This window comes from Myotis lucifugus, unplaced genomic scaffold (genome assembly GCF_000147115.1).
Source record: "Myotis lucifugus unplaced genomic scaffold, Myoluc2.0 scaffold_27, whole genome shotgun sequence".
Classification (NCBI taxonomy): domain Eukaryota; kingdom Metazoa; phylum Chordata; class Mammalia; order Chiroptera; family Vespertilionidae; genus Myotis; species Myotis lucifugus.
Genome location: NW_005871075.1, coordinates 3,197,436 through 3,222,524, shown reverse-complemented (window position 1 = coordinate 3,222,524; position 25,089 = coordinate 3,197,436). Strand labels below are relative to the sequence as shown.

Genomic DNA, 25,089 nt, shown 5'->3' with positions numbered 1-25,089 from the left:
AGCTGGTAGCCGACAGAGAGGCCCTCTTTTCAAGGGTCTATCGGGTAGCAGGCACCAGAAGAGGCTCTGCCTATACAAAGAGAAGTGAGAGAGTTGCTATCCACCCAGATAGTCCGCCCTTGACTTTGTCTTTCTGATCATGGACCTGTCAAGTTCCCAGGGGCCTGTTTTCTTCTGACCTACCAGCTTTCCCTCCAAGCAAGAAATGGAGTTCATCACATTCGCTCCCACATGTTATTTTTCATGGACAACTATTGAGCAACTATGTGGCTCCCAACTAGGCACTGAGGGTACAGAGACAGGGCCCCTGTCCTTGAGGAGATTCCTACTCTGTGGGAATAAAATGCACGCTGACACGGTCGGCTGGGGAGGAAGAAGAGGTTGGAGTGAAGTAGCAAGTGAGTTGTCTGGAGTTCTAAATAGCACTGTGGGTCTGAGAGTACTCTTCTGTAATTTATTTTAAAATTGTTAATTTATCCCATGATAGGGCCAACTGAAGTCTTAGTTTCTTCCCTTTGGCTGATCAAATCAGAGTTGCATCTTGGTCAGAATCTTCCATTGGCTGTTTGATGGCATTTTAGGCACTGTTGGTGACATTCTAGGCAATGTTGAAATGTAATTAGCAGATCAAAACCATGGTAGACATGGTGACATGGTGCCTAAAGTGCACATGTCTGGTTGTGGATCTCTCTCTCTCTCTCTCTCTCTCTCTCTCTCTCTCTCACACACACACACAACCGTGATTAGTAAGAAGTGAGGAAATGTATTTGTTATTACTCAATAAGTGCCATTTGTTTGTTAGACAAAATCTTTCAAAACATGAAGTCCAAAGGGAACAATTATGAAAGGGGCCCTTGAGAATGAAAAGTGTGGGAACCGCTGGTGTAGTCTAGTCATCTGATGGAAAACTTGATTCTTCATATCTCCACCAAGTGCTCAGCCTCTCACGGTAACCTTCTTCCAGTGACAGGGAACTCACTACTCTTTAGGGCAAGGGGGCTGGGGCCTGGATCCTACCCAGTATTAGCCCCTGCCCTTCCCTTCCCAGCACTCTTTGCATCTAAGAGGTGCCATGTGTCTTGCTTTGTCCAGTGGAGTGTAGAAGGAAGCGGTCTATGACATTTCCATGCCTGGCTGTTTGCACTAAAAAACATCCTGTGGCCTAACTGATCTTCCAGGCTTTCCCCTGGAAAAGCTCATGGCTGCATGACTCCAGGTTGACTCGGAAGCCACATATGGTAGAGGCAGAGTATGAAAGCAAACTGGGTCCCCAAGTCACCCTTTTCTAGCGGGGCCTCTGACCAGAAACATCCAGACTGGACTTGGTGAGACTAAATGCACCGAGCTGAGCACAGAGACGGTGCTGAGTTAATGCCTGCCAGTTGGACCCTGCCGGGGAGGGTGTATAATGGCAGAAATGAAACCTTCATAGCGTTAAGGCATGGAGATTTGGGGGTGTTTTGCAACAGCTGTCAGCGTTAATTATCCTGAGGGGCCAAAAATAACACTCATTCCTTTCCGAGGTCAGAACCAAAAGAGAGATGGAGAGAAAAACATCAACTTTTTAAATGATAAAAGCTGGGCACAGGTGTGTCATTACAATGAATGAGCTTCCTAAGACTGCCTCCTAGAGTTAGACAGACTAGTCCACCATCAATGGAAACTCTGGGCATGCCAAGGTTCCCCCGCATGGACATGATCCTACTGGCAGATCCTAAAGAGAGAGAACCCAGAAGGACTTATCTTTTGCTTCCTAGAACTCATCGATCAGCCAAATGGCTCCACCACTCATCAGGAGTGAACCTTGTGGGAAAATGAGGCAGGAAGTGTTACCGTGGATAAACTCCCTCCACATGAAAATGTGAGGCCAGGAAACCAAGGTTCCCACCCAGGTTCATCCTAGACATAAGAGTTTGTGAGTACCCATGACTGTAAGCTCCCTGAGGACAGGGGCCACATCTCCTCTTTCCTCTGCCTCGCCCCACAGCACCTAGCACAATGCTGGGCACAGTCATGGTGCTGAGTTCATGCTGGCCGCTTGACCGGTGACACTTTGTGAGCTTATGTGACATTTCCCCCACTGGGTCACTCCAGAAGGAGCAGAAATTGCTGTGGTTTGACCCCTCACACTGCCAGTCCTTGCCTAACCCAACAATTTGGGAGTGTGAAAGGCCAAGCTGATGACCCAATCCTTCCTTGGGGAGATACCCATGCTCTCCTTCTGCCCACCAAGTCCCATATTGGCCAAAACACTTGACTCTCATCAGCTCCTGGCCAGCCCATTGCCCTGGGGGTCACTGAGTGTGTCTGAATCCCATTGTTGGTTGTAAGTTCCTGAAGTAAGGGCCTGAATCTTACAGCATCAGTTGACAAGTATCCTCAGCAGGTAGTAACTGAAAGCAGAGGGGTTTCTTTTTCTCTGTGCTGAAAGCTGTCTGGGTAAGGAGACAGTCCGGCTGTGTGACGTCATTGACATCCCAGGTTCCTTTGGTTTGTCTGCTTTCCCATCCTCAGTCCCATGGCTCCCATCCTCAAGGTCGACTTATCGTTGTAAAATGGCCATGGCAGTCCCAGTCCTCATGTCCACATTTCAGGTAGCAAGAAAGAGGAGGGAGAAAGGCATATAAGGTGCCCCAGCTGAGTCTACTCATTTCGTTTACGAGTTGTCCTGGAAGCACCAGACAACAAAGCATGTTAATTATGCCACACCAACCAGAATGCAGCCAATGGTTTCATTTCTCTACAAGGGTGCCTGGGAAATGAGGTTTTCAGCTAGTCCCATCGCTTCCCCTTCAAAATTAGAATTGTGTTATTAAGGGGAAAAGTGAGGGTAGGTAATGGCAGGCAACCCAGAGTCTCTGCCTCACCCGTCTCTCTTAAAGTACCGATCACACAGTAGGTATGTGTATGTTTCATTCATCCATTAATTATTTCAAAAAAATTCACTGAGTACCTACTCAGGGCAGGCATATGTCTATACATTGGGAAGAGAAACAATACACACTAAACAAACAAAATAATAAGATAATATTAGCTAATTATACACGCCAAGAAACAAAGTAAAACAGGGCAAAGACGAGGAGAGAGACAATGTTAGATTGGGCTGTCAAGGGTAGCCTCTTGGAGGAGACATCATTGAAGCAGAAATCTGAATGAAGCAAAGTAGTCAGCCATGCAGGGTTCTAGGGGAAGAATTCTCCTGGAAGAAGCGCTGGTGTGGGAGTGAGTTTGACATATTCCAGAACAGACAGGCAGAATGGACAGGTAGTTAGAAGTCACGCCTTATTTGATCTTGTAGCCCATGACAGGAACTTTGAAATCTGCCCACACCCCCAAGAGTGAGGGAAGCTACTGAAGACTGAGCAACGAATTGATTCATTAAATTCAAATTCTCTCCCATATCTTCTTCCAACCACCCAATTAGACATATGTTAGACCCTCTCATTCTATCCACCATATAGTTTCTTCTCTCTGTAGTGCAGAGTGGGTAACATTTTTAGACTTGTTTTCACTAATTTTCCCTTCAGATGTCTTCATATATTGTTTTAGACATCTGTTGGGTTTCTGATTTTAATTACTACACTTTTTCATTTCTAGAAGTTCTATTTATTTATTTTTTCAAACATGCCTGGTTGGTTTTTTATTCTCCTAGTACACACTCAGTCCTCCCTTGTGTTTCATTATCTACATGATTGCTTTATTCATTGTACCTACTAATGGCAACATCTGCAGTCTTTGTGGGGCTGATGCCATAGTTTGTTGATTCTGCCGACTCTCACTTATGAGGGTTTGTTTATTTGTGTGCTTATGATTCCTGACTGTGAACTTATGCTCCTTGGACCAATATCTGTGGCAATTTTTTGAGGCTGGGGCCTATTTGTGGTGAGTTTCTGCTGGCTACACAGGTCTACTTGGGTTAGTGTGGACCATCTAGGTTACACAGGGGTCCTCAAACTATGGCCCACGGGCCACATGCAAATACAAATATTGTATTTGTTCCCCTTTTGTTTTTTTACTTCAAAATAAGATATGTGCAGTGTGCATAGGAATTTGTTCATAGTTTTTTTTTTAAACTATAGTCCGGCCCTCCAACGGTCTGAGGGACAGTGAACTGGCCCCGTTTAAAAAATTTGAGGATGAGATGGTGCTAGAAAAATGGGAGCTGATACAATATATGTGTAAACATTAAAAAAAAAAATTTGAGGACCCCTGATAGGATATATGATTAATGGCCCCAAACACTGTGAACTTGGGCTTGTGCTCAGGAATCCTCAAGGGAATCATGTTTCTTTTGTTTCTGTTTCACCCAGAGCCAAAGCTAGACCAGTAAGTTTCATTCTGTGGAGTGAATTTTTACTTCTTATTCATCCCCTGAGGTTGTCATTTTGGGAGGTTTGACTTTTCATGGGAATTTCCAGTCTGACTTCCCACCTTGCGAGGGCCCCAGGTCTTGTCTCCTGCTTCCTGCCCATGTCCTTTCCCCGTCAATGCACAAAATCCATTCAGCCCTTGTTTCTTTGCATTGGGATGCCCTGATCCTGGGCACATGTCATCTCCACTGTTGCTCACCCTTATGGAGTCAAGCTTTTTAAAACATTGTTCCTACCTTTCAGAGATTTCTGTTTTGCTAGCTTAGCCATTCACCAACGAATATGTTTTCAAAAAGACTTTATTATTTTCATGGTGCTAAGCTGGGCAAGTTTCTGCTGTATTTTAGGAAATCACATGACCACATTTACACTTTAGAAGGACAGAATGGCTCTTCGATGAAGAGGGCATTGTAAGGGGAAGGATCTCACACTGGGAGACCATGTAGGACACGATTGTCATGGTCAGGCATAAGATATGGTGGCTCGGACTAGGGATATGGTGGTGCAGTGAAAACAGGTTGGATTTGAATTGTACATATTTTGAAGTTGCTGATGACAAGACTTGCTGATGCTTTGGTTAGGGGGATGTGAGAAAACGAGATAAGTTGAAGGTGATTCTAAAGGTTTTGGCCCGAGTATCTGAGTTCGGGGTATATCTCAGTGAAGGAGGTGGCTGTGGATGAAGGTGGTTGGGGCCCTTTATCTAGGGTCTGATCATTCCTGGGTAAGCTGAACAATGAGCCTCTAGACCAGGGGTGGGCAAACTTTTTGACTCGAGGGCCACAATGGGTTCTTAAACTGGACCGGAGGGCCGGAACAAAAGCATGGATGGAGTGTTTGTGTGAACTAATATAAATTCAAAGTAAACATCATTACATAAAAGGGTACGGTCTTTTTTTTTTTTTAGTTTTATTCATTTCAAACGGGCCGGATCCGGCCCGTGGGCTGTAGTTTGCCCACGGCTGCTCTAGACCCACAGAGCGAGGGATCAAATCCTGAAGTGTGGGGAGGCTGCTGAAGCCTGAAAATCATTCTCCCTCTTCAGTTAGGTTGCCCCCCTTCATCCAGGCTTAAATATAACCACAAAGAGAAATCCTGGGCAGGGTGAGGAGCGAGTGCCCTATCACTTAAGTATGTGTGCCGACTGAATCCGTGGTGCCCAGGCCATTGGATTATGCTAACTTGCAAGTTAAACCAAGCTCCATGGATGAGTGAATAATAAACACAATGTGGTCTATGCATACAATGAGATATTATTCAGCCTTAAAGAGGAAGGAAACTCTACACCATGCTACCACATGAAGGAATCTTGAATTATGCTAAGTGAAATAAGCCAGACACAAAAGGACAAATACTGTATGATTCCACTTAGAGCAGGTACCTGGAACAGACAAAGTCATGTGACAGAAAGTAGAACAGAGGTTGCCAGGGGTTTGGGGAAGGGGAGAATGTGGAATTAGTGTCAAATGGGTTCAGAGTTTCAGTGTGGGATGAAGAAAAAGTTCTGGAGATGGATGGCAGTGATGGTTGCGAAGCAATGTGAATACCACTGAACTGTGCACGTCAAAATGGTAAAACAATTAAAACAAGCAAACCAATATCATACAGTTGTCAACTATGAATTTTGTCCATTGAAGGCATTAGAAACAAAACTAGAATTTGTTATAACCATCATGTCATCCAAAGAAAGGATATTTTTAAACCTCAAGAAAGCAAGAGAGAATCTATTCTCTAGGCACATGATAATTCTTTGAATGGGCTGTATTGGTTTTATTAAAAAGCTAGATAATAAAACATATTGCCTTAATTTATTTAATACTAGAGGCCCAATGCATGAAATTCCTTCCCCTGGCTGCTGGCACCAGCTTCCCTTTGGCACCCAGGACCTGGGCTTCCCTTGCAGCCCTGGCTTCATCCAGAAGGATGGAAGGACATCCAGAAGGACATCCAGTCTAATTAGCATATTACACTTTTATTATTATAGATTCCTTAGTGGACTATGTGGTCAGTGTCCCCAAATGGCTAGATGACCCCTTGTTGGAGAGAGTCAAGAGGACTCAGGGAACATACTGGAGCATTGCATTTAAGCCTCTTTAAACATATTTGCTCAGGGGGATGGATGGATGGTTGGCAGGTGGGCTACAACTAGGGTGATCACAACTAGGGTGCCACTTGGGACTGTGCCATTGTACTCACAACTGCTCTGGTTTGGACACTAAAGGGTACAGTTACCTGGCTACTGCTTGCTGGGCAGGAGAAGCACCTGGGCGGGGGCTGCTGTGCCAGGAGGATCTGCTCAGTGACTTTCTGTGTTTGTAAAGGGCTGTCCTAGGCCTTGGCAAGCAGCAGGGTCTTGATAAATGGCAGTTATTTTTATCCAGGCCATCTAGAAAAAGCGCTGGCTTTCGAGTCTTCAGATATTGGATTGCATCCCTGTTTACTAGGGCTTTGACCTTTGGCAAGTTACTTAAATTCTCTGAGCCTCAGTTTCTTATCTGTAAAGCAGAGTCAATGAAACCTTTCTTACATGCTGTCTGGAAGCAGAAATGAAATGTAACAGTATTGACTAATGTTTGTAAAGTCTTAACTTGGGGCCAGGCACACAGTAGGTGCTCAAAAATAACCTTCCTTCCTTCCTTCCTTCCTTCCTTCCTTCCTTCCTTCCTTCCTTCCTTCCTCCCTTCCTTCCCTCTTTCCTGCTTTCTTGCCTGCTGGCCTGCCTTTCTGCCTTCTGTAAATACACATTTAGCCTCCCGATTCCAATGCCTTAGATGCCTCCCCAGGCCCACCTCGAGGAACCTAAATTGGCCAGGAGAGATGCAACTCTGTTGAGGGTCTACGTAGCTTTCCTGTGCAGAATAGCTTGCTTGAGCACTGTCTTGGTCCGCTTGGGCTGCTATAAGAAAATGCCACAGATTGGGTAGCTTATAAACAATAGAAATTTATTTCCCACAGTTCTGGATGTTGGGAAGTCCAAGATCATGGTGCTGGCAGATTTGATGAGATGGCTGGCTATTAAGTACTCTCCTCCTGGTTCATGGAGAACACCTTCTCACTGTGTCCTCACATGGCAGGAAGGGCCAGGGATCCGTTTATAAAGGCACTAATCTCATTCACGAGAGCTCCACCCTCATGACCCAATCATCTCCCAAGGGCCCGCATCCTAGTGCCATTATCTCTGGGAGTTAGAACCTCAACATACAAATTTTGAAAGAACACAAACATTCAGACCATAGCAAGGACATTCTGCACTCAAGCTGTAGGTGTCCCTACGAAGAAGTTAAGTGTGAGGGTGGGAAGAAAAGAAATGGTTATCCAGACACAGAAAACACAAACTTCTATTTTCAATGGGCTTAGAGTGTCCCTGAGTTCAAACACCTGCTCACACTTGAAATATCCCAAGAAGTTTTTCAACTGGCATTCTCGAGGAGGATAGATGCTCTCCTCGCCCCTCATTTATCCCCAAGTTTCTATGACTTCTAAATACAACCATTCACCCCTTTGAGCACAGGAACATTGGGTCTCTTCTTGAAGCCTAGCATAAGTTGGGGAGGATCTTCGGCTCTTAGCTACTCTAAACTACTCTTTGAGCCTCTGCAAATGCATTTTGGTTGGTTCATGAAGAGGCTGCAAGTTCATGGGTTGAGAAGAGATGTTGACTTAGGGGTTGGTTGAAATCAGAAAATGACTCTTGCCAAGAAGATACTCTTGAACTGGCATTTGAAAGGAAGGCAGGAGGGGGCTGGTGAAGAGGGTGGGAATGGAGCTCTGTTGGAATCCCCCTACAACCGCTCACTCACCCTGGCCGGTCTTGGCGTTCTGCCTGGTACCTAGTGGTGCTTCACAAATGCTGGCTGAGCAGAGCTCACCTTCAAGGCCTGGCTCACAGTTCACCTCTTCTGATCCTCCCGGGATTGCCCAGACAGGACCTATCCCTCCTCCCTCTGGGCCCCGTAACCAGTACACATTGCGGCATCTGTCAGATGGTGTTGTAATTATTTGTGGGCTCCAGATGGAGAAGTCCTCGAGGACAGAGGCCTTGTCATTGTACCTCTTGCCCCAGCGCCTGACTATGAAGGGACTCAGCACACACGCAGCTCGCCTGGCACTGCTGGTGATCAGGAGGGTCCTGAGGAATTGGGGGCTGGCTGAGTACCAGGGGCCACTGAATACTACACTCCGGGGCTATGATCTGCTTGGCAATAACTCTATTCCACATTTCCCAGAGATTGTTCTTGTAACACATGGGCAGCGTGCCCAAGCCAGGCTATGACTAGTTCCTAAAACAAGTCAAAGCGTTCCTTTTGGGACACGTCCATCAGCGGGACAGAGGAGCACGCGGCTCTGACAACTGGGGCTCTCACGGTTCTGGCTGTGGGACTGTTTCTCACCCGGTTCCTCCCGGCCATCGCAGCAGCCCTGTTGTGCTTGGCTGGGCTTCTGGCCGATGAGGAGATGAGCTCTGCCTTCCCAGATCTTGGGGTGGAGGAGAGCTCCATCCACACCCCCACCCACAGCTGCTTGCACACGGCTGCGATGGAAACTGCTCCTCATCCAACAGATCTCAGTGCAGATTGGAAAGTGCTCGTCGGAGGAGGGAGTTGTGTCATTGTTGGTGCGTGGAAGGCAGCCAGGCTGTGAATGAGACCACAGTCTTCCCGTCAGCCTTGCTTTCCACTCCGATGGAGGGCAAGGCCGCTCTCCAATGCCAGCTGCAGAGCCTGGGCACTCTCTGCCTTGGATGGACCGAGGTTCACCAGATGAGGGTCATGAGGGTAGACCGTAGGCTGGCCGGACAATAGGAGGTGTGACTGCTTGCGAAGAACTCACAGTCTGCGGCAGTTCTATCTTCAGGATGGCGCCTTTCGACCCTTTCAGTCCCACCCCACACACCCGGGTGTGAGCATGATTTCTGGCACATGCGCTTGTAAATTAGTCTCGGCCTGAGTCATCCCAGCAGCCTCCGCCCCGCCCGTGAGCCGCAGGGAGCCTGGGGTCTGAACCTCGGGAGTCCTTTCTGCTGAATCCCTTGACTAGGGGGCCCATAGGGGTGCCCCTGTGATGTGCATGTCTAAAAGGGAGTGCGCGGGTGATTTAAATCTCACACCGAAAATGGAAGCGCTCATTTAACGGAGAAGCAGAATAGGGGAGCGTGCCAAGAGCACAGAATTGGGGGGGCGGGGGTGGGGGGGCAGTTCCACAGACACCACCCGGTTCTGTGAACGTGGGCTAATCATGTCATTTTTGTTTTGTTTCTAAAATTCATTTAACAAAGATTGAGAGGAGCATCGTGGTAGCGAAGCGGACACCTCAGTCAGAAACCATCTCAATTGGGCGTCCTCAGGGAGGAAACATCCCGGACACGGGGAAGACAGCCATGGAGGGTCAGGTGGGGAGCGCCTCTGACTCTGAGAAAGAAGATAAAAAAGATCCGAGTGGTTCCGAGGAGGATGTTATTGAACCAGTAGTTGATAGGCCTGGGAAGAAGGGGACTTCTGCAGAAATAGTTGAAGATATGGGAGTAGAGTCCAGAATGTGCTGGAACACTCTTTTTGCAAAGAGAAAATGACTAGCAATGCATACCAAGGCTTCTCTCAAAACCAATAACCAGAAAATTGAACATATTGGGAAAACCCAACAAGATCAAAGGCAGACGCTTAACCGAGAATATTCTCAGCAGTTTCTGACTTTGTGTCAGCAGTGCGAGCTAGCTGTGCAGAAAGCCGACGAACAAGAAGAAAACTAGCTAACTGGTTTCGATGGCAGCAGAAGCTTTTTCAACAATCGAGCTGCTCAGAGCTAAAAGCTGAAAACAAATAGTTATATGAGCAGTTCACAGAGTATGGGGGACTTGGAGAAGAGTCATGATACTCTACCTACTGGTGCCCAAAATGAACTTTAAAAAGAAATGGCTTTGTTGCAAAAACAAATTATGATAGACACCCAGGAGCAGGGGGTGGCAAGTGTTTGAAAGTCTCGTCAATCCGTGTTATTCTGATGACTCTTTAAAGAATTTGAACCTAAGAAATACGATACGATTGTAACATTAGCTAAGAGGCCTGTAAGCCTTAGAGTGGTTTAAAAATTTTGGTTAAAATATTACACCATGCTAATCATTAGCTTGAGTGCAAGCCTCCTCTTTCTGTTAACCTTCAAATAAAATCTAAACAGTTCCGTGAGTAGCCGAAATTCCTGAATTGTATGCACCTACTTTATAGAGCAGAATGGGGAATGGTGAACAGCAGGAGTGCTGGAGTCAGGCCACCTGAGTTCAAGTCCTGGTTCTTCCTTTTACCACCTTATTACCTTGGGATAAATACCTAATTGCTCTATGCCTGAGATTCCTCTTCTGCAAAGAGGGGATAATAATAATAATAATAATAATGATAATTCTGTTTAGAGTTGCTGTGAGGATCCAATGAGTTTAAACATATGCGAGCATCTAGATTCTAGATTCTAAATTCTAGATTCTAGATTCTAGAACAATGCCTGGGACATGATTCCCAATCAATGGATATTATCTATAGTTGCTAAAGTGTTTCTTTGAAAATTAAAATGAGATAATGTTTGCAAAAGCCTAGTATAGGCCTTGCCCACAGTAAGTGAAAGCTGTTATTGGTGGGAAGGTGAGCCCTTTCGTTCATTTCCTTGACTTACGATGCTCACACTTGGGGAGGTTGAGAGCAAGCAATCCCAATTCCCTCTAATTGTTCTGCAAACAACAAGTGTCTCATCTCATTTGTTGGAGTTTGCTAGTCACTGTGCTGCCGGTTCCTAGTGGCAGGGAGACTGTGCCTCTCAAGCAGAAACAGACTTGGCCTGCGTCCCCTCCCTGAACACACTTAATTCCTGCTCCTGTGGGAAGTCCACTGCAGAGGAGTCCTCCCCCCAGGAGGCAGACCTCTTTCTCCCCCTCTGCCCCAGCCTCTCCTCTGACTAGGGAGGTTAATTCCAGACACACCTGGAATTCCATCCCTTCTTCGACCATTACTGGTTTGTCATTACTGTATCTCAGTGTTCCCATCTGTAAATGGGAATAACAGTACCTACATCATGGGTTTATTGGAAGAATTAAATAAGGCCGTATATATGAGATAGAGCCTGGCACATAGAAAGTGGGCAACAGAGGTTAGTGGATTCTAGTTGTTACTGTCATGTATAACCCGAGGCCCAGCTAAAAGGCTCCCTCCTCCAGGAAGCCTTCCTGAGCTTCTCCAAATGGACATTCACATCTTCTTTCCCTGAGCTTCCTTCTCGCCTTTTCTCTAGTTTTTTGATATCATGTTTCTCTTCTAATTGAATTAGAATAATTGAGAAATGAGTCTTCTCCTTCATGGTAAGCTCAGAGATGAGGTTTTGTGCTGGATCAGCCCTCATGCATCACAGGTTCACCCCAGGTCTGGGCACAGGACAGACACTAAAGCAGTGTTCAGGGCAAGTATCTATACAATCATTTGCAACAATCATATATTAATATGTACATTAATGGAGCACCTACTATGGGCTAGGCTGAGTTCTAGGGGCTAAAATGAACCCATTCCTTCCTCATCTTCCACAGTAACAGCCCCTCCTTCGCCCCACACAACCCTTTAGGCTGCCCCTTTGTGATTCCTCTCTCTCTCTCCGGCTGCTCAGAAATTCCTTCATGTCTTTCAGTGTGTCCTCACTTGTGGTAAACTCTTGGGGGTGGAGGCAGGCTGTGCCTCTCTTGGGGCAGGAGAAAGAGTGCAAGTATCTTAGAGTTGTGCAGCTCGGGGCCCTCAGCCCTCTGACCTCACTTTCCTGCTCTGCACAACTCGTCTCTCCATGCTTCCCTCTCAGTGTCTTTGGGATTAAACAGGATCATATGTGTCAAAGTGCCTGGCCGACAGGAGGCCGTTCCCAAACATAATTACTGTTTTCTGCTGTGTCTGGGAACAGTTCTGCGGCCCTGAAATGTGCAGCAAATGTCGCAGGTGTCCTACAGGAGGCGCCCTGCTGGAAACTTGACTTGGGCTTCTGTTCTCCTCTTTAGTGAGGAAGTTGCCAGTTACACCAGGGGACAGGCGCCAAGGCCAATCTCCCTGAGAAGAGCAGGTGAGGAGCCAGAAGCCCTCACGCTCTTGGGAGAAGGTTATTTTATAATTTTCTTTTTAAATCAGAGAGTAAGAGAGAGGGAGAGAGAGAGAGAGAATCATCAATGGTGAGAGAATCACTGCTTGGCTGCCTCCTGCACGCCCCCCACTGGGGATCGAGCCCGCATCCCGGGCATGTGCCCTTGATTGGAATTGAACCCGGGACGTTGCAGTCTGTAGGTCGATGATGCTCTATCCACTGAGCCAAAACAGCCAGGGCGAGAGAAGGGTATTTTTAAAAAATGATTCTCTTTCTGGATGTTCGAAAGAGAGAAGGTGCTCCCCACAGTGCTCATGGGGCAGGAGAGAAAGGATTTGTGAGGTTGGAAAGGAGAATCTGCCCTGATGAAGTGCTCCTGCTGTCTCTCAAACCCTGGGAAATACTGAGCATGAGGAAATGAATGAGGAAAATTGTACTTTAAGAACTCGACAGGGGGACCTGGGTGTGGGTCAGGGACTTGGTTTTGGCATTTGTATGTATCCGAGCAGTTGTGTAGTCATGAGTTTGTGGGTTTTTTTTTTAATTTTTAAAAAAATTTTGCTACAAAAGCTTTATTGTTTTCCATTTGGTCCAATGCATGGGAGAGGGCTCCAGGGTGGTTAAAAGAATGGCTAGTGTTTTCAGGGAGAGGCTCAGGCAAATGTCAGACACCATGGGATGCAGAGGGGCCCTCAGAGGCCTCTGGGCTCCACAGGCTCCTAGTCGTGCTGGAGGGTGAGCCTTCAGAAGAGCTCCTCGCCCAGCCCAGCCTGGGCCGCAGCCTGCGGAGGGAGGCAGGTGTCGCCCATCTTCTTGGTGAGCTCCACCTGCTCGCCCGGAAGTGACTCTGCAGGAAGTCACCGAGCAGAGGGGCTGCTCAGACAGAACCAGGCCTGCGCTCCAGGGTCAGGTTCTCCAGGACCAGGGCGGCTTCCATGGCGCCCTGAGTGTTGCCCACTCGCCTTGGGGAGGCCTCAGCCTGTCCTGGAGAGAGCTCGGCCCTGAGCTGGTTGCTCTTTGAGAGCCGCGGCTGCCCTGGTGCTGCTGCTCCGCCAGCTCCCGGGAGAAGCGGCCGCGCCCTCCATGGCCACCTCGTCCTGGAGGAAAAGAGAGGTAGGTGAGGCCGCAGACTCGGGGGCCAGGGGGCAGACGGCAGTCCCCCTGCGGTGGGATAATTCTGAGGAATCTGGGAGCTCATGGTTGTTCGGCAATAAGGAGTTAAGGTCAAAAAAACAAAATGGCGTTGTCTGGTCCGGAGGCTGAGGAGGTGGAGGGTTCCGAGGCGGCAACTGGAGGAGCCTCTGGAGGGTGGCGGAGGCTGAGGAAGGGGCGTCCCTGGGTCTGTTCCGTCCAAAAGACAGAGCCGGGACCGCCGAGGACACTGCTGCCATGAGTTTTTTAAATTAAAAATTTTTTTTTAATAATTTTTATTTCTTGAAGTATTACAAAGAGTATTACATATGTCTCCTTTTTCCCCCCCCTTGACATTCCCCCTGCCCCTACCCCCTAGTGTCTTGTGTCCATTGGTTATTCTTATATGCATGCATATAAGTCCTTCGGTTGATCTCTTAACCCCCCCCAAACCCTCCCCAGGCTTCCCACTGTAGTTTGACAGTCTGTTCAATGTTGCTCTGCCTCTGCATCTACCCCTGTTCATCAGTCTATACTGGTCCCCATTATCTGTCCCAACCTCACTGGGGCCGTCTCGGCCTCACCGGGGCTATTTCAACCTCACCGGGGCCGTCCCTACCTCAAATTTTTATTGAATTCATTGGGGTGACATTGGTAAAATATATATATATATATATATATATATATATATATATATATATATGGGGCCTTGACTTACGAGTGTCCCGACTAACAAGTTTTTCGAGATAGGAGCCGTCTCGGCCGATTTTTTGCTTTGAGTTGAGTTGCGAGCTAAAAATTCGGGTTACGAGCCAGCTTCAGATACCCCACCGCTAGTTGGCGCAGTGAACGTCACAGTGATTTGACTTACGAGTAATTTGAGTTACGAGCTCTGTCACGGAATGAATTAAACTCGTAAGTCAAGGCCCCACTGTATACAGGTTTCAGGTGTACCATTCTATGACACATCATCTGTAAATTGTATTGTGTGTTCCCCACCCAAGTCAAGTCTCCTTCCATCACCATTTGGCCCCCTTTATCCTCCCCCACCTCCTTTCCCTCTGGTAATCGCCATACTGTTGTCTGTGTCTATGAGCGTGGGTTTTTCTTTCTTATTCCCTCACCTTTTTCACCAACCCCGCCTCCCCACCCCGCAGCTGTCAGTCTGTGGGCATGAGCTCCAGCAGTGGCACCGTGAGGTGGTGAGAAGTGGCAGACAGGGTCCAGGGCAGCTGTGTACTGAACAGACTCGGGCTCCCCTGCGCCTGGTGTGCTGAGAACTCATTTTGTCTTTACTTGGCCTGTCCCCAGGGCTTTGGGACAATTTGCTGGGAAGGGAGGAAACCTCCAGAGAGAGGCTGGACTTTCTGCTGACCACGTAGCTGTGTGCTGAGGAGATTCACTGGGGAAAAAATAAGTGGAATGTGACCATATCTGTGCTCTGAGTTGAGGGAGCAGCTCATCCCAGTTGTACTAATTACCGCAGAGGGCGTTGTGCAACGCTGGGAGAGATTTGGTCTTAATTAACTTGGGTTGTGAGGATCACAGGATGGATAGTTCTGGTGAGGGCAGGCGATAGTCTGCTTCCTGGGCTTGGAGGTGACGGAAAAGGTATGTTTGGGACCCGTCAGAGGCTGGTTCGCCTGGGTCACAGGGTCTGTCACAGGCAGCAGTGGGAGAAGATGTGACAACCGGTTACTTCTGGGCCCTGGAAGGCTCCGGGGGCCTCTCTAGGGGTCTGGTAGTTCCTGGCACACTGGGAGGAGCCAGTCTGCCTGGCGGTGACTTTGAGGGGCCACGTCTCCCCAGGGCTGACACAGCCTCCAAGATGGCGTGCACCTTGGCCCTCCAATTCCTTATCCTCAGTCCGTTCTCAAAAAAACAGCCAACGCGGCAGCTCCCAGTGGCCAGGATTGCGACACCGAATGTGTTTGTTCCCTGTGTTTGTGAAATACCTCAGAGGCACCGTTCCAGTCCCACCTGACTAGTTTTCTGATTGCCACACAGCCCTGGCTCTATCTGCCAATACTCTGCCGGGGCTGACTGGTCAGAGATCTGGAGATGTTTGTGGATTTAGAATGTCAGAGACCTGTTTTTTGTCTGCCTGAGTAAGGAGATTCTTACCTTCCCGAAGCTTCTGAATATCACCTGTCAAACTTGGAGGCAACTCTGGTGTCCTGGAGGAGTAGTGTGACCTTGGCCAGTGACTTGACCTCTCCGAGCTCTCATTCCTTCAACTGCATAGCAAAGATAACAATTCCTGTCTTGCAAGATTGGGACCCACAGGTACACCACCAGTTAGGAGGCCAGGGGACCAGTTCACTCACTAGGCTTCCTGCCCCAAAGGTTACTAAAAGCAAAGTTGACCTCACATTTCTGAGTCATTAAAATTCAATCTTGCACTCAATTCTTACAAATGAATTACCATCAGTATTTGAGAGCAGGAAGAAGAAGCCTGGCTAATATATAACATAATGGGGTCTCAGAAGCCCCTGAGAATTGGCTCAAGAATATGGTCTGTAGCTCTTACTCAGCCAAAAGAAGGGGCTGCAAGAGGCATGTGACCTTATGCATCATGTCCTACCAAGGGGGGAAAACCTGGAGTTGGGAGAGGAAGAGCTAACAGTTATTGGGCTTCTATTAAGTGCCAAGTACTGTGGACTAAGAGAGTAGTTTTACATATATTTTTTCATTTTCTCATCTCCTCAACCCTCAGAAGTAGGCATCATTTCCCCCAAATACCAATCATTCATTTTATAAATATTTATTGAGTGATTATTATGTGCTGGGCATTGCTCTAGGACGGTGGTTTTCAACCTTTTCCACCTCGTGGCACACATAAACTAATTATTAAAATTCTGCAAAAAATATATATTATTTGCCAATCTGACAGAAAAAAAGATATAATTTTAACTCATTCACACCGGATAGCTATTGTTGTATTGGCTGTTGTCATTTTTTTGTTGGACAATCTAAGGGAAAAGAGGTCAGTGCCCCTGACTAAATAGTCAGGTATTGCATGTTTTAAAGATTCTTGCAGCACACTGGTTGAAAATTGCTGCTCAAGGAACTAGAACATAGGAGATAACTGAGACCCAGCATGGTGACATGACTTGCTCAAGGTCACACAGCTGGTACATGGCCGATCGAGATAAGATCACACCTTTTCTGAGGCTGATTTCTGGGTTGTTTTCTTTCCGGGATGTTGCACAGACACAGAAACACAAATATGCACATGCCTGTACATACACATAAATGCATCCACACACACACATACCCGCGTGCCCACTCACATATCATGAAATGCACAGATTCTCACACATGTACTCATGCTCACACACACACACACACACACACACAGCATTCAAGCACACAAACACAGATACGTATATACTTGCACATGGATTAGCACACAACATTCCATTCATTGGAAAGAATTTTTTCAAACTGCTGGAATCTCTGAATATCTCAGCTCAGAAATATTACAGATACAGTCTCAAAGATTTCATTCTTTTTGTTTTCTTTTCTCCCTCTCTCCTTCCCTACTCTCTTCCTTTTTCTCCTCTCCTTCTACATTCTGTGAGTAGACTTCTCTTCCTGCTTTTTCCAGCCATGAAGTCTTAGGGAATTATTAGGATCACTGGGCTCAGGTGGGGAGACTCAACGAGAAAGCAAAGCCTCTCTCTAAGGTACCAAAGGCTGAACCTATTTGCCAAATTCTGCCTTGATCAGGCTTTTGTCCATGCAGCTGTGCTTTTGCAGCAGCTTTTCCATATGAAGGGCCTGTTCTGCCTCAGGCTTCAGACTTTGCTAAGATCTCTCAAACAAGGAGCCGCTGGCGCCAGCATGCCCCAAACCTATCAATTCCCTTCCCACCCAGTCCTCTGCCTCTCTGCTATCAGGGGGGCATGCTGAAGACAGTGCAGCTGGGTGTCCCCAGCCCCAGTTCCCACCTCTCCTTCTCTTTCCTGCAGGTGCCAAGTGCCTGCGAAGGCTTCTTCCAAGTGTTTCATCATGCCTTGGGGTGGGGGTGCTTCGGCTTTTGTTTCAACACTGCTTCCACCTGGCATCTCATTTGCCAGCTAATAGGTGAAGTAACTCCTCCCGGTGCCTGGCATTCAAGGAGGGGAGCTGTGTTCTAGGCTATAAGATGTCGGTGAGGGCGTCATCTCAAGCCTGACTCGTCCTTTAGTGATGCCCGGGAAGTAGGCTGGGGTACTGAGTTTAGCTCGGCTCATCCCTGTAGGAAATTCAAACTCCTCAGAATATTTCATCATCCAGGAGCTTAAGGTGGGGTGGTAGAATTGGAGAAACTTTGGCAACTCCCATGTCCCAATCCCTGAAAAGTGCCAAGAGAGTCACCTTACCCAACTCAACTATTTTTCTGTGGTAACAGGGATCTCTCTTTAGATATCAAAAACACCTTTGCCTTGAAAAGACCTTGGAAGCGCGCTTAGGGATTCATCGGGAACTTTGGAGTCCAGGTTCAAGCATTAACTCTCTCCATTACCAGTGGGCTGTGTTGCCGAATGGGGATGAGTTTGTTGGAGGCAGGCTGTTGAGTTCAAGCACTCACAAATGACCCATCAATAACAGCTGTCCTAGGGGGTGGCAGAGTGTGCAGACAGCCCAGGAGTGCTTTTAGCAGCATGTGCTTTTTCTGGGGCAAACTTGCTGTGACACACACACACACACACACACACACACACACACACACATACACACATGCACACACCACAGGAGAAGATTAAATGGGAAGGTGGAAATAGGAGATCCAGTAGGGATGCTGAAAGAGGACACCACCCAGGGAGGAAGGGAACTGAGCACCTAGGTGCCTCACGGGCATGGAGCCAGACTCTGGGGTTGTTCAGTGATAAAGAAATGGAATTCCGAAGGTGGGGTTCTCTTGGGCACTTAGCTGATAGTCTTACATGGTGATTACTAATGACCAGGTCTTCTCTTGTAACTGGGCTGAAAACTAGCACTCAGGGCCCAGGGCTTAAGCACAATTTCCCTCTCTTGTATCATTTCTCAGACCCTTTAGGGCAGTGGTTCTCAACCTTGGTTGCACATTAGAATCACCTGGGAATCTTTTTAAAATCCTGATTTCTGCCCTAACTGGTTTGGCTAGTGGATAGAGCGTCGGCCTGCAGACTCAAGGGTCCCAGGTTCGATTCCGGTCAAGGGCATGTATCTTGGTTGCGGGCACATCCCCAGTAGGGGGTGTGCAGGAGGCAGCTGACCGATGTTTCTCTCTCATCGATGTTTCTAACTCTCTATCCCTCTCCCTTCCTCTCTGTAAAAAAAACCAATAAAATATATTAAAAAAATAAAATAAAATCCTGATTTCTGGGCCTCATTCCGGAGGAATGTTTCTTTGTTATGGGGTGGGGCCACAACATTAGTAACAAAGAAACAGAATTTCTGGAGGATGAGGCCCAGAAATCAGGATTTTAAAAAGATTCTCAGGTGATTCTAATGTGCAGCCAAGGTTGAGAACCACTGCTTTAGGGGTAGAGAGTGCTCAATCAGTGCAGGAAAGGGCCACATTTATAGGATGCTGTCATGTTCAAAACCCTATACAGTGACTCAATCCCTTTTGGTGGCTGAGCTCACTTTCAGGCATGTGACCCCTCACCTCCCTTATCTGGGAGCCCAATTTTGTGTCTAACAGAGTCAGGCCTGGATGAGCTGTCTTCTAGCCGGAGAGGCAAGATTTATACACACACGGAGTCACCACAAACCAGTGTGTTTACTGAAGTGTCACGATGTTCAGACAACACAGCCATGGTGGCCATTGAGAGGAGTGTCCCCTTCCATTAGAGGGAGGCCTTCCCGGGGCAAGAGGGACTAAGGGGCTTGGGAGTGAAGAGCGGAGGCTGGTCTGGGCAGAAAGAACAGCACAAAGTTAAAGGACAGCTCAAGGCTTGCACACTCATTCATTTGTTCATTTTCTCTTGTGCTGACTCATTCATTCACCCAATAAAGACTCACGAATCCTGCTCTGTGCCAGGCACTGTCCCAGCCATGGGGAGCAGGGCTGTGGAAAGGTCCAGTTTATAAAGCTGTGCAGAAGCCAGATAATGAACAAATATCATAAAAGCACCAGCTGGAGATGACCGGAGTGTCATGACTGTGGAACAGGCAGGAGGCAGGGGGAGGGTTAGTGAGGCCTGGACCCTAAAGGACAAGGGGTCAGTTTGGAAATGGAACAGGGAGGATAGGAGGAGTGACAAGAAGTGTTTTAAGCATGAAGTTCCGGGGACACAAAGAGCCTGGCTTTTGTAAGATCCCTGAAGAAGTCTTGTGCGGTGGAGTGTAGGAAATCCATGGCGGGGGCGAAGTGGGGCAGAGGGAGGGGTGAGTGAACACGATGTGGGTGGTTGAAGCCAGGAAGAGACCACACAGAACTTTCTGGTAAGGATTTTGGACTTCATCTATAGCAGTCTAAGCAAGAGATACTATTGCCTCGGATTAAGGCTCAGGTAGTGTGGAGTAAACCTTGGCCGCTTGGTGGATTACTTAGACGGGGAATGTCCTACTCACCAGAGATATTCCTTCTGGTTGTTTCTAGCTCTGCCCCTTGTGATGCGCTCTGTGCTGACCCCAGATGCTTGTGGAGGAGGCCAAGGCTCTCCTGGGAACCCTCCGTGAGGCCCTCTACTCCCCAGTTGTACCTTCTTCCTCCCATAGCCCCCCTTCAAGTGGCCCTTATCCTGCCCAAAGCCCCAGTTATCCCAAGGAGCCTGTTGCTCCCCTTCCCTCTGCCTAAATCCCCCACTTCCGCCCTCAATCAAACCCCTTATATTGGCATCAAGAGCCAGGGCCCCCTGAGCTTGCTTGTCCTCTTACTGGCTGGGCAGCCTGGGCATCTTCAGTCTCGAGCTCATGGCTGGGTCTGTAAACGCTGCTGTCCATCATTATAGTGATGCATATGAGGACCTTCACCATCCACCCCTCACTCCTCACCAGCCTCACTTTTACCTCTCCTCCCAACTCGCCATCTCCCCAGCCACATTGGACCCCTCCCCATGCCCCGAGCACTTTGCTCATGCTGTTCCCTCTGCCTGTAACGCCCTTCCCTCCCCGAGCACCCTGAGGCCTAGCTCAGGTCTGTTCATCCTGGGACCCTTCCCCATGGTAGGTTCTTCCTTCTACCTCCCCAGCACTTGGGGGCATTGCTTTATTATAATACTCATCGGTGAGTATTCCTGCAGTTGTTGGGGGTCAGTGTCCCTTTACAGGTGTGTTTCCTATGGGTGGGATGTGTGTCATTCACCTCCCCATTCTGAGTATGCGGCACAGGGTCCAGAACATGGTGCCCTGCTCAGAGCTAGTTGGGTGAATGAATGAAACAGCCTCTGTGCTTTTCTGCTTGAAGGCAAAGACTGTGCCTAACTAATCTTCGTTTCCTCAGTGCCTGGCACCTAGCAGGAGTTCACTCAATTCTCGCGCTTGATTGAGGCACAGATAAGGCAGGTGTAGGCAGGGACATGAAGCAAGGAAAGGCATGAAGGGCCAAGGAGATGGGAAATTTGGACAGTGAGACCAGGGACCAAGAGATGATGGCAGACCTCTGTGGGAAGGACCCAGGGCTGGAGTGCTGGGGTGTTAGGGTGGCGGGTAGTTTGCGTTCTCTTCTCTGGGCTGGATCCTTGCCTGGTCATGTGGGAGGAAGGAGACCCCTCCCCGCACCCAGCCTGAAGGGGAGTATTAACAAGTTAGAATGACTTGAGGAATATTTCATGGACTTAGCTGTTAATAATAAAAATGAAATTATATTAAAAAACACAACCCTGTGTGGGTTGCAGGACTGGTTAGCGATTCCTCATGCAGTTGGATGAGTGCCCCTTTAATTGAAGCAGGTAATGACCATGGTAATAACACCCTGGATCTGTTTATGGTCTCTTTCTTCTGAGGAGCTCAAAGCACTTTCTCTTCCTATCTCATCTCTCTCCCCAACTTCCCAGGGAAGTGGGTCTTATTATGCCCATTTCTCGGGTGTCTGTGTGCTATGACTCACTCTTCGGCTCTGGCGCTCGCCTCCTGGTCCCCCACCCCCACCCCCACCCCCTGGCCTGGGTGGGGCCCATGTGCTTTTCTCCTCCCTGAGCTCTGGAACTGGAGCACCCCATTTCCTGGGTGACTGAAAAGCATGGCTCACTGTGGAGGGTGCTCTGCAGGATGAAGGGGAGCTGAGGCACCATGGGAAGTGGAGGAATGGGGGCAGGTGAGTAGGGGAAGGGGAAGGAGAAAGGCCTGCAGAGAACATGGGGGGTGCAGAGAAGGTAGAATGCTAGACTCTCAGCATCCTGAGGGCAGGGACTGCATCCTGTTTATCTTTCTATCCCCTGGACCAACCACAGTGCGTGGCCTGCTGTATGACAGATGGAAGTACATGGCATCATTCAAGACCCAGCGCTTCCCAGAAGCTTTCCTTGGTTCCTCGCCGTGTCCCCACCACGCTACCACTGGACTCTCAAAGCCCTTGGAACTTCTGTCCTTCCCAGGCAGCTTTGTGTTAGAGTTAACTGTTCATGTGTTGGCCACCCTCATTCTGGTATCGGCTCCTAGACCAGGACTCAGCCCATTGCCTTAGGGTCTGTTAACACAAGGCTCTCACACAGAAGGGTGTGCCTAGAGGGGTACAGGCAAGGCTGGGAGTTTAAATTAGAAAGACCCAGATTCCAACCCTGGTACTGCTTCTTATCAGCTGCATAGTTCGGGAAGCCCCTTGACCTCTCAGAGTTTCCCCTTCCTCATCACAAAGTGGAGCTGAGAAAGCCCACACTGTTGGGTTGTAGCAAGGTTAACCACAGTGACACTGCTTGGCACCTAGTAGGTCTATCTCAGTATTTGTTGCCTGTGATTAATTTTAGATTTGGTGATTCCCAGCCCTGGCTCCACATCAGAACCACCCTTCTGAGGAATAGACAAGCCTGGAAACCATCCCCCTCCCCCAATTCTCTTCTAATGTCGAGGGTCTTAATTGTTGTCAAATGAAACATATGATTGAATAGAAAATGGTACAAAAGTCCTTGAGTTCTCTGGTTTCTAGGGTTCAATTCAGCAGGAGCAGTAAAATCTGAAGGAGCAGTAAAATCAATATTCCCTTCTTGATGGAACCCAGGTAATAGAGATTGCCTTTGGCCTTGACCAGTCCTGGCGATGGTGGGAAAGAGGGATGTCTTTGACCATTGGGTGCCCCTACATTTTTTCATGGCCGAGGAAGCAGATGAGGGCAGTAGTAGGGCAGGTTGTGATTCTTTACTGGGTGCTGACCAATGAGGAGGCCCAGCTGGGTGGCAGCTGGAGGGTCACCCTTCCATGGTGTGGGACTGGGCACTGAGCAGGGCCCCAGAGCCCGTTCCTGGACAAGTTGGACAAGATCTGCTTCCTTTGCAGGAACTTGGGAGGGTGGGCTGAATGATTTTTCAACCCATGTTTCTAGATTCCAAGTCCAGTGCTCTTTCTATGACATTGTGAGGGTCATGGATCTCTCCCCTGGGAGCTCAGCCATTGATTTGTGGCAGTTGGGTAACAGGATGCTCAGGGAGCACAGAGAAGAAAAGAGCCCCAGGGAAAGCTTGTGGAGGACGTGACATGTGAGCCAGGCTTCTTAGGTGGAGACGATGGAGAAAGCAGTTGTCTCTACTTCTTCATCTCCCACTCATTTCTGCAACTCTCTACTCATTGCAGTCTGGCTTCTTCGACAACATGGACCTGCTCTCACTGAGGTCATTGGCGACCGTCTTGTGGCAAATCCAATAAGTGCGTCATAGCCTTCCTTTTACTAGTAACTAATGTGGGATCACATTTGACCTTGAGCTCATTTCTCCCCTGACTTCAGCTTCTCCCCAGGCATCCCCCACTGTCCCTCTCTTCTGATCTCATTTTTCTCTTGTGACCTCATCTTTCCTGTTATCTATATATCTTCCATCCATCCATCCATCCATCCATCCATCCATCCAACCATCTGTTTATTCTATCTATCTATCTATCTATCTATCTATCTATCTATCTATCTATCTATCTATCTATATCATCTTCATCATCTTTGAAATTAAGGAGAGTTTAATGAAGGCACAGTTTATGACAGTATGGAAGGACTAAGGGAATCCAACAGGAAATAGTGCATCACTCGAAGGTGAATAATCTCTGGGAGCCATTACCAGTCCTAGGCTTGAAGGCCAAGAGATTACTGAAACCCAGAGTATAGCTCTAAAAGGGACTTCCTGTTAGCAGCTTCAACAGAAGGACACAGCCAACCAGGGGCATAAATATTCCTGACTCTCCCTCGCATGCACTTAAGAAGGTCAGCTCCATGCCTGTGATACTCTGATGTTGCCCAGCTGTGCTGTCTGAGCTCCATGATCCCGTCCTCCACACTCCCACCCGAGGACTCTTCTCTGCTCCAATTCCTGGTGCACCCAAATAGCTACTTTGGGCTGAGACTTCTCTCCTGACCACCTGAACACCCACCTATGTACTTACTGGGCATCTCTGGCTGTCCTTCTCAGATGCAGTGTGTCTGCAGTGGGACTCATGGCCTTCCTCCAAACTGTTGATCTTATACAGTTCCTGGGTGTGTGAATGGCTTTCCTGAACCCTTCCCCTCCTTTCCTCTCCACTTCCCCACTAAGTCCTGTCAAATCCAAACCCGGACATTTGACAGAAGCAGTCCCTTCTTCATCCCCACTCCCACTCCCTTGCTTCGGTCCTTCCCATCTCTCCCTGGATTGTGAAAATTGCTTCCTAATGAACCCCCTGGTTTCCATCTCACATCTTTGTTGTAGGACCTGCTAGTCACCCCTGAAGGTCCATTCTCTTTCCCTTCTTAGTTCAAGAATCACAAATTTTTAGTTAGGTGCTTAGCCAGTGATCTAAATGACAACACTTGTCAGCCTCTCATGTAGCTAATGACCACACGCCTAAGCGCTGGCCAAGATGTTTCCTTAAAACGGAGAGAGTGCACTCTTTTTCTGCTGCTCTATTCTGCCACCTGGAACATGAATATGATGGCTGAAGCTCTAAGTCACCTTGGTCCATTAGAGAATGGCCTTCCATAGCTCAAAGAATTCCTTTCACAAAATGAAGCCATAAATCACTATTTCTGGATTTCTTCAGTGCAACAGTGAAATAAGTCTAACTTGATTAAGCCACTATTATTTTTTTAATTTGCAATGGAACATAATTCTCACCAGTGCACCTTGGACCCAGGGGATTGCTGCAGATGTTTTTGTGCCCACACACCTCCCTCGCGCCACCTGATTTCAGCACAGCTGTGAGGACAGTTTCATGCATGTTGTGAGCATCCTATTTTAAACATGCAGGGCTGTTCAACACCACAGAAGGCCATCAGCTCCTGCCCAGGCACACTCTGGAGGAGTGATGGGAAGGAGGAGAATTATTGCCTCCTGAAGGAAACTCTCAGGCGATGGGGACTGACGTTGGAGACAATATGAAATTCATTCATAGTGACTCAGAGGGTCCC

At 48.0% G+C, this 25,089-nt stretch overlaps 1 pseudogene; it reads left to right on the top strand.

The window, feature by feature from the left end:
* LOC111825452 overlaps window positions 1-10,368 on the top strand; it is a 44,474-nt pseudogene extending 34,106 nt beyond the window's left edge.
* Window positions 10,369-25,089: the final 14,721 nt, after the last annotated feature.